Source organism: Sinocyclocheilus rhinocerous, unplaced genomic scaffold, assembly GCF_001515625.1.
Source record: "Sinocyclocheilus rhinocerous isolate Xijiao unplaced genomic scaffold, SAMN03320098_v1.1 scaffold12, whole genome shotgun sequence".
Classification (NCBI taxonomy): domain Eukaryota; kingdom Metazoa; phylum Chordata; class Actinopteri; order Cypriniformes; family Cyprinidae; genus Sinocyclocheilus; species Sinocyclocheilus rhinocerous.
The window spans coordinates 105,771-114,318 of NW_015626394.1; the positions used below are offsets into that span (position 1 = coordinate 105,771).

Sequence of the window (8,548 nt, forward strand, 5' to 3'; positions counted from 1 at the left end):
AATTATTATTATTATTATTATTATTATTAATGTAAATATCAAATAATAATATTATAATTATGTTTTATTAATATAAATAATATATTCTATTCAGATAATGATGAATAAATACATTAAAGAAATATAATAAATACACCTTAAATGCTTTGAAATCTCACTGTTAATCATATATTTCTTATTAGTCAATATGCCATAGGTGATGAATGAACATTATGATATGACAATAAATCATATGATTATAAATGAATAATAATAATAATGTGTTTGATTAATATCAATAATATATTCTGTCCAAATAATAATGTATAAATAAAAAAATAAATGTAATAATTTAAATGCATTAATTATAACTGTTAATTATATACTTTTCTATTAGTCAAGCAATTTGAGCTGATATACTAGATGCTGAATGATTGTTAACATAATAATAATAATATAACCTGTATAATATTAATATAAATAATATATTCTATACATATAATAATTTATAAATAACTTATAATATAAATGAATACAATTTCAATGCATTTAAATGTAACTGTAATTATACATTTTTATTGCAATTTGCAATTAAACAATTTGAGCTGATATATATTTTATGTGCAAAATCATTGTTAAAATAATAATATGTATTGTTGTTGTTGTTGTTGTTGTTGTTATTATTAGTCGTAGTATTATCTGAACGTGTACAGCTGAGTGATTAATACAAATGAAATTCAAACAATTTTAAACCTATTCCTGTGCAATTCAATCCCTTATAATGAAAAAAATGTCAAACATGTAGGCAGAGGCAACACTCATTCTACATTTGTGGAATGTGCATTATCTAGTGTTAGATGCTTGCAGTAATTGGGTGTAGAGGTGACCTGCTTTTAGGGAGTCCACGGGGAAAACAGTGAGATCATTGTTTTGGGGTCCACAGCAGTGCAGCTCACTTTCCATGATCATTTCTCCAGTAAGAGCCGATTGCTACCCTCCGAACATGCTCGTGCTCATTTACACAAGCCGAATGAACTTCCGGCTCTCACACACTGACTGTACCTGCTCGAAATTCATGTAAATTCATCTGGTACCAAAGGTCAAACCGGTCAAAGACACAATGCCTTTGTTAAACCTGGGAAAGCCATGTATTATACAAAACGCCAAATAACATTCAATACATTTCCCTTACTTCAAATAGTATAGTAAAAAGAGCTTTGATTTTAATCTTATTTGCAGCAAGCAATCAAGGCAAATTAACCAAAATCCCCATGATTTCACTAACTTCAAGCTGTGCTAATGCAGGTTAAAAACCACATGCCAGATTCTGCTGCCAGTGCAAAGCCAATACTACAGAATAGCAAGTATAGTGGCCAATAGAGGTTAATTAAAGCAACTGACATACAAATATATATGTCCTGAAATTAAACATTTTAACAGAATATTTCCTCAAAATTCATAAAAGTTTGTATCCAATGACAAGGCTGTTAACTGGGTAATCACAAAATGCAATAATCTCAAAAAAGCCAAAAAGAATTCAACCTGATTTTGCCTCAGCAGCAGTTTGTGCATACCGCTTTTGTGTGTGTGTGTGTGTGTGTGTGTGTGTGTGTGTGTGAGAGAGAGTGTGAAAGAGTGTGTGCCCTCTAGCAGGGGTTGGGGAAAGTAAGTTCTCACAGTAAATTTAACATGCCATGTTCAGCATCAAACTCTTCCACTCAGGTTTAATAGTTTATGTAGTCTGCAGACGAGAGCGAGTAAGAGAGATAAAATGCAGACATAAGCAGTGTAAAGACCTTTTTAGGCCTCATACAGACTCAACAGATGTACTGCACAGTAGTGTGTGTGTGTTTGTGTGTGAGCATGCATTTGTTTGTGTGTAAGCAAGTGCATGTGGCGCATCTGTGAGCATGCAGCTTGTGTGTATATACTGTATGTGTTTCTGCTGTCTGTGTTTTTAAGTGTGATTGAACTTTTCCCCACCGGCTGTCCCGGTGCCCAGCTGTCGGCTATGGGATTACAGAGCGGGCAGATTACACCACTAATGAATCTAAACAGAAGGAGACGTGCCAACAGCTGGGCCTCCCTGCCCCACCCGCTCGACCTACTATGGCCTACTACTCTATTTTCCATGAAGCCAGTATTATGCTTAATACTGTTGTCTGTCATTCAGTGTTTACAGAATGCATGTGTCCCCTGTGATCCTTATACAAAACGTAGAAAGCAGCAATGCTGGTAGCACGCCCACACAAAATCCTGTGTATATATATATATATATTTACCAAGAACAGAACTGTTGTTTCAGTGTATTTATATTTGCACACATTTGAATTCAAAGATGCTGTAGTACATGCAATGTTTAAACCAAAATTGTCATATATTATCTATAAAAGAACAGAGTGTCTACACTAATTAACCCACCTTGTTGGCAAAGGCTATTTACACCAATTCTGTCAACCACTATCTGGTTGAGCCACACATGATTACAAAAGAAACCAGTCTGCTAACAAGAACTGTGGTGTAGGGAGTAAAGATTAGGATTTAGCTTTTGACGAGACCGACCCAAGTCCGAATCTGCCTTTATCTAATCCCATTCTTCACCTTTTTCCCATCACATATCAGCTTGGAGAGACTTTTTTTTTTTTATAAATGTGAAGTAGTTAATAGATATTTATTAGGCCCATAATTGAAATTGGATGTGTCCTTGTGTAACCATGATGCTTGCAGCTCATATAATTACCATGCTCGAAACGTGACTCCTTTCCTTACTTTTGCTGCAGGTTTAGTACGGTTAGAGGTAGGTATCGTGTTGAACTCTGGCTTGTAAACACCTTCAAACTACCATTGGTCTGTGGTGATTATGTAATAAGTAGGTGTGCTGTGGGGCTCTACATTCTCTGACATGGAAATCTTCTCCGGTTCATTTCTTCTGTTCAGTTCGTCAAGGTCAGACATCAGCAAGTTAAAAACATGAACACACTTGAGAGCTGCTTTATAGTAGAAATTAAAGTTGTAGTTCTAATTGCAAGCAACATTGACACTTTTTCATGTTTAATACTGTAAAGCTGCTTGCTCTAAAGCAATCAAAGCCATCACAGTCTTGTACCTTTGTCATTTTATCTGATTTTCAAATACTTTTTTGCCTCAAAACAACTTTTGTAATGTTGTGATTCACCTTGTAGTGGGTTTTATTTGGTTAATAGCTTATAACACTTTAACGAAGACTATTAAATGCAAAAGAAATAATGAATGTAAATGCAAAAATACTTCTGGAAACAAAGGCACTGAAAAATTGGACGGGCAGCGTTGCACTATTCTATTGGTAAGGCTGTTTATATATGAACTGTTTCCCACTTTTTTCCCAATATAACATTTTGAATGGTATCATCCTTTGTATGAGTATCACCATACACTGTTGCAAGCAGATTCCTCTGAGTTCAACAGTAGCTTCGAGACATGGTCGTGAAAGGCTCCCCGAGGACTCATCATGTCAGGACCTGAGCGGAGCGTGACTCAGGGAATGTTCTAGACCAGTGGTTCTCAACCCGCGGCCCGTCACGAATTCAAATGCGGCCCACCATGCTGAACACAATTTTAAAAAATTACTTTCAGTTTTACAATTCATTTTAGTTTTTACATTAATTTAAAAATGTACTAAATAAATATAAGCTATAGCCTAATGTTTTTATGTAAAATAATTTAGTTTTTCATATATTATTTTCAGACATGAGCAGTACTCACATAGCCTAATTAACGTTACGCATTTAAAGTAACGACCAAGCGGCCAGCGGCAGACAGTGAGCATATGCTTGATCAATTTAGCCTTCTCAAATCATCACGACTTGACTAAAATAAAATCTATAGATATAAAACAGTTCAAGCATATAACAATGTTTAAACGTTAAAACCTAGATAAATGTGCGCTGTATCCAATAGTTTGCGCAGAGAGTGGAAGCTGAAGCGCGCTTTGCAGGACATAGAGACGCCAGCGCGATCACTTGCATTTTTTTTCAGAGCGCCACCTGCTGTCAGCGAGTGGATTTACATAGACTTATATTTACATTCAGTCTGTGTGCAGTTTCTGTCTGGCCAAAAACGGACCGAATTTGCATGCCCTGCTGTAAATTTTGACCGGTTGATGAAAAACAAGCTTATGTAGATTTTACACATTTAAACAATAAGGTATGAATTATTTATGGAGCAGATAAAATGCATATAATCATTTATTAATCAATTATCATTTTGACGTATCTTTTCTTTATTTAAAGGCTGAAATGTGAGGTTTACCTTTTTATGAAACTTTTTCAAAGCTTTATTTGAACATTTACGTTAGATATTTCAACATGCTATTAAACTGTTGTCAGTTAAGTTGTCATTTAAAATCCGAACATCATTGGTAATGTTATTGTTTTAGTGATTATGCAAACAAAAAGTCATTTTATTAGTTGTTTCTTGATTTTTAAATATAAAACTTGAAGTGATTTGTGTGTCGGTACTTTTTTAACATCTCCAGCACATTTTAACAATACCGTGATAATACTGATAACCGTGATAATTTTGGTCACTATAATCGTGATAAGAAATTTTCATACCGTTACATCCCTAGTGCCTCGCTACCATTTCATTAGAAATGCGTTACGCATACCTGCGTCTTCAGAGCTTTCACGGCCAATGGATATCAATGATCACAACATCATACCATGCAGATCTAATCAGGCCAAGTATATGACTCATTCTCTCTACTGAATAACACAGCTAGTGCTTTTTTACATAATTCACTTACAAGAATGGTTTGAAACTGAGTAGTGCTCCAATATCCAGCCCTTTGCCATGTTCACAACAGGTAAAACCAGGGCACAACAGCCACTCCACTACGACAGGCTGTCATACAAAGGTGCTCTTTGAGCCCGGATAAGCAGAAAACGGCCAGACAAGGACAAAGACCATTCTCTTTAAAATGTTAATGTAATCATAACACTCACTGAAGTGGAGGCGAAGCAATTGTTTGCACAAAGGTTGCAATAATGTAATTGGGATCCCTTTGTTTGCACAGTACACAACTTGTTTTGCATGCTCAATGCACCCCTACAGTACAGCTCGAGGACGACTTCATCAACAAGAAATGTGTTCTTTAACTCTCACTTGATATAACACTGGATATAATTTTGTATTATGTTTAATATTTTAAATAAAAAAATCAACAGTGTGGGTGAAAATTGTCTCACTGTATATTCTACTAAAATGGCATTCACACAAATTCCTTTAAAAAGGAACCACAAAAGTCATGAGGTAAATCACATAAATCACATGCAGATGATTTTATCCCAAAAATAATTTTACTGCATTCAAGGAACATATTTTGTCAGTCCTTGCATTCCCTGAGAATTGAACCTATGACCTTGGCATTTCTAGTGCCATGCTTAATAATAATTACCGTTAATAATTATTCATTATAATAATAATAACACTATTATTTTAATTGATTAATTTTCCTGTTTTTACAGGTTTAATAAACCAAAATAAAGACCCCCTAAAACCTGCTTAAAGGCATAGTTCACTAAAAAAATGATATCATCAATTATCATAATAATTTACCAACTCTCATGTCGTCTTTCTTTGGCAAAACATAAAAAAGTTATTTGAAAAATGTTCCAAACAACATTAGGATATATAACCAAAATATCCAAATTTGTGCTCCACAGAAAAAAGACAGTCATACAGGATTAGAACGACACAAGAGAGAGCAAAAGATGACTTTCATTTTTGGGTGAACTGCAGTACACGTATTATTGGGTGGGAGTTACTGTTATAGAATATAGCTAAGATATTTGCTGTTTTCAAATTTTTTTAATTCAATTGTGTGTGTGGGTCCTGTTTCGCATAAATTAAGAAAACCTGAAAATGACTTACATTATGGGAACCAACAAGAGTCCTTACGAAGAAATTACTTATTAAACATAGACTAAATAGCATCTTAATGAAATCTCAAAAATGCATAAAGGTTTGTGTGAGGGTTACGTTTAATAGAATGAACAGAAAAAATCATTAGCTCGGTATAAAAGCAACAGTAGTCAATGGAAATTCCCCACCAGGATGTGTGTGTGTGTGTGTGTGTGTGTGTGAATGCAAGGGTCCAACTTTTTGTCTCCTTTTGAACATCTGTTCTATTTGACGAAGAGAGCAGTCTACTAACAGATGGTCAAAGCATCTGACCAGTGGCGCGGCGTGTAGACATGCTAACACTTGAATGCCAATGGACTTTCTAAGATATGTCTCACACATATAGACACAAGGACTGCGCAGATCTCAGACATCCAGTGTAGGGCGCTGCATTAAACCTCACAGCTCTGTTTTCATGAATAAGCGTGAGCCGGCAGACTGCCAATGCAGGAATGCATCATGTCTTATCAGAAACAGCATCATCATCACTGATGGAGTTTTTTATATAGTCTCAAGGCAATGGTGTGCAATGCACAAACTGATTCTGATCTTTTTCAGCATAACCTTTGATGGCAGGTGTTTAAAGATGGGGAAAACGCACTGATCAAAGGTAATCACAAACAGCTACCATAGATCTACATTTCAGCAGAGACATAAACGTAAAACAATAGGACATCAAAATCAGCACTGGTAAAAAATAAGAGGATGTTTAGGAGCAGAATAACTCAGCGGTGCTTAATACTGGGTAGCTGTTGTTTCAGCACCATCTCTGCTGGACTGCAAAATCTCTCCTGCGACAAAACCAAATCATGCCTTTGACCAGGTCTCCTCCTTTTCATATGCAGATCAGATTCGTTTTATTAATAATACACTCCCTTAAAGACAAAGACGATAACATCAAAATCAAGGGATTTCAGGACAAAGAAGCATTTTTAAACAGACAAAAGTAAAGAATTTCAGTACTCCTGTGAGAATCAAATGAAGTTGGCCCACATTCTCAAAAGTTAAGCAATGTATCTAAAGGGAATAAGGACTGTTATATATATTCTAGCAATCTGAAGCAGTCTCTATCAGCACCATTGCAGTGAATGGAACAATGCGTCCTTTCTCAAGCAATAAGGATTATCTGTCCCATTACCATCTTCAAAAGCACGGATTAGAGAAATTGAAATAGCAACGTGTCAGAAAACTTCAGAGAATATGCAAATATACATGTGCAAATCATGCTGACCGTTTAAACTCGATATTATGGCTTTCTGTTTATAATGAAATATAGTGCTTTACCTGTTCGGCGTCTTGCGTCCGCTTCAGGCTTCCTCTCGGAGTGCAGTGAACGCCAGTGGTGAAGAGCCACCCACACTAGATCTCGCCCACTGCCGCGTAATCCCGCCCACTACTGAATAATTACCGTAAATCACAGTGTGGACGTGCCAATGTAACTGCTGCAGTGTGGTGTGTTACATATGGACAGCCAGAGAAAAACGATATAAAATTTATCGAGGCAAAATAACAACGCTAAATTAGGTGTTATTAATAACATTCTTCAAAAATATATAATTATATAATTAAGTAATATTAGAAATCATCATTATATAATTAAGCAAAATTATATAGTACACATGTACTACATACAGTACGTATTCATTAACTTCAATAACAATTATGTTTGAATGTGCAATAATGAAAATTTAAAACGTATATATTTATGTAAGATTTGTTAAAGAAATTGATACTTTTATTCAGCAAGGATGCATTACATTTAACAAAAGTGACATCTATAATGTTACAAAAAAAAATCTAATAAATGCTGTTGTTTTGAACTTTTAATTAATCAAAGTTCCTGAAAACCAATGTATCAAGGTTTCCACAAAAATATTAAACATGAAATGTTTCTTGAGCCCCAAATCAGCATATCAGAATGATTTCTGAAGGATTTTATTTAGTAAAATAAAATACTGTTTTTATCAAAAAAATGCAGATTTTGTTTTACCTCCTCCTCACTTTTAAATGGTAGTGTGCATATATATATGTAGTGAATATAATATATATAAAATATAACAATTGTAATTTTTTGGCGTGGTGAAGTATCCCTTTAAGTACTAAATGTGTGACCTTAAATTGGACATAACGGCAAACCCTTGGTAGGTTTAGGAGCATGTAACACACCCTCACTTAACTACATGTCTCAAATGTTAGGCAACAGAATCTCACACTCAGTATAACCACATTCATCTCTGGGTGGAAATAAGAGGCCTATAAATTATGAATGAACCTCAAGAGGCCAGTTAAAACGACTGACATGTTTACACCAATGTACGTTTTAGTTGATAGTCACAATGGGTTTTCTATTCCAGCTTAGTAAACAAACGCCGCCCTTCAAACCTCAGAAGCTTGCCAGTGTTACAAAGCTAAATTAAAAAGATATTGTTTGAGTCATGTTGTCATAGAGACAAAAATATAGTGGAAGCAAAGTGAGTGAGACACTCAAAGAAAGCTCTTCCATCCTCTCCACTTCCTAAATTAGAAAAGCTGTATGAAGGCCCAGTGCGCATCAAGAGCCTTTATCACTATGGAGACAGTCCTGCGTCCAAGACAGGCAAATAGGTGTGAGACTTGGGCGTGCATTAGT

At 35.2% G+C, this 8,548-nt stretch overlaps 1 protein-coding gene across 6 annotated transcripts in view; it reads right to left on the bottom strand.

The window, feature by feature from the left end:
* Window positions 1-7,245, bottom strand: part of LOC107714080 (microtubule-associated protein 2-like) — a 109,950-nt gene extending 102,705 nt beyond the window's left edge. For all 6 annotated transcript variants that reach the window (XM_016519814.1, XM_016519835.1, XM_016519824.1 and 3 more), the window contains exon 1: window positions 7,204-7,245. The gene's annotated coding sequence lies outside the window, so the exon portion shown is untranslated. The remainder of the gene's footprint in view (window positions 1-7,203) is intronic.
* Between the last annotated feature and the right edge of the window lie 1,303 nt (window positions 7,246-8,548).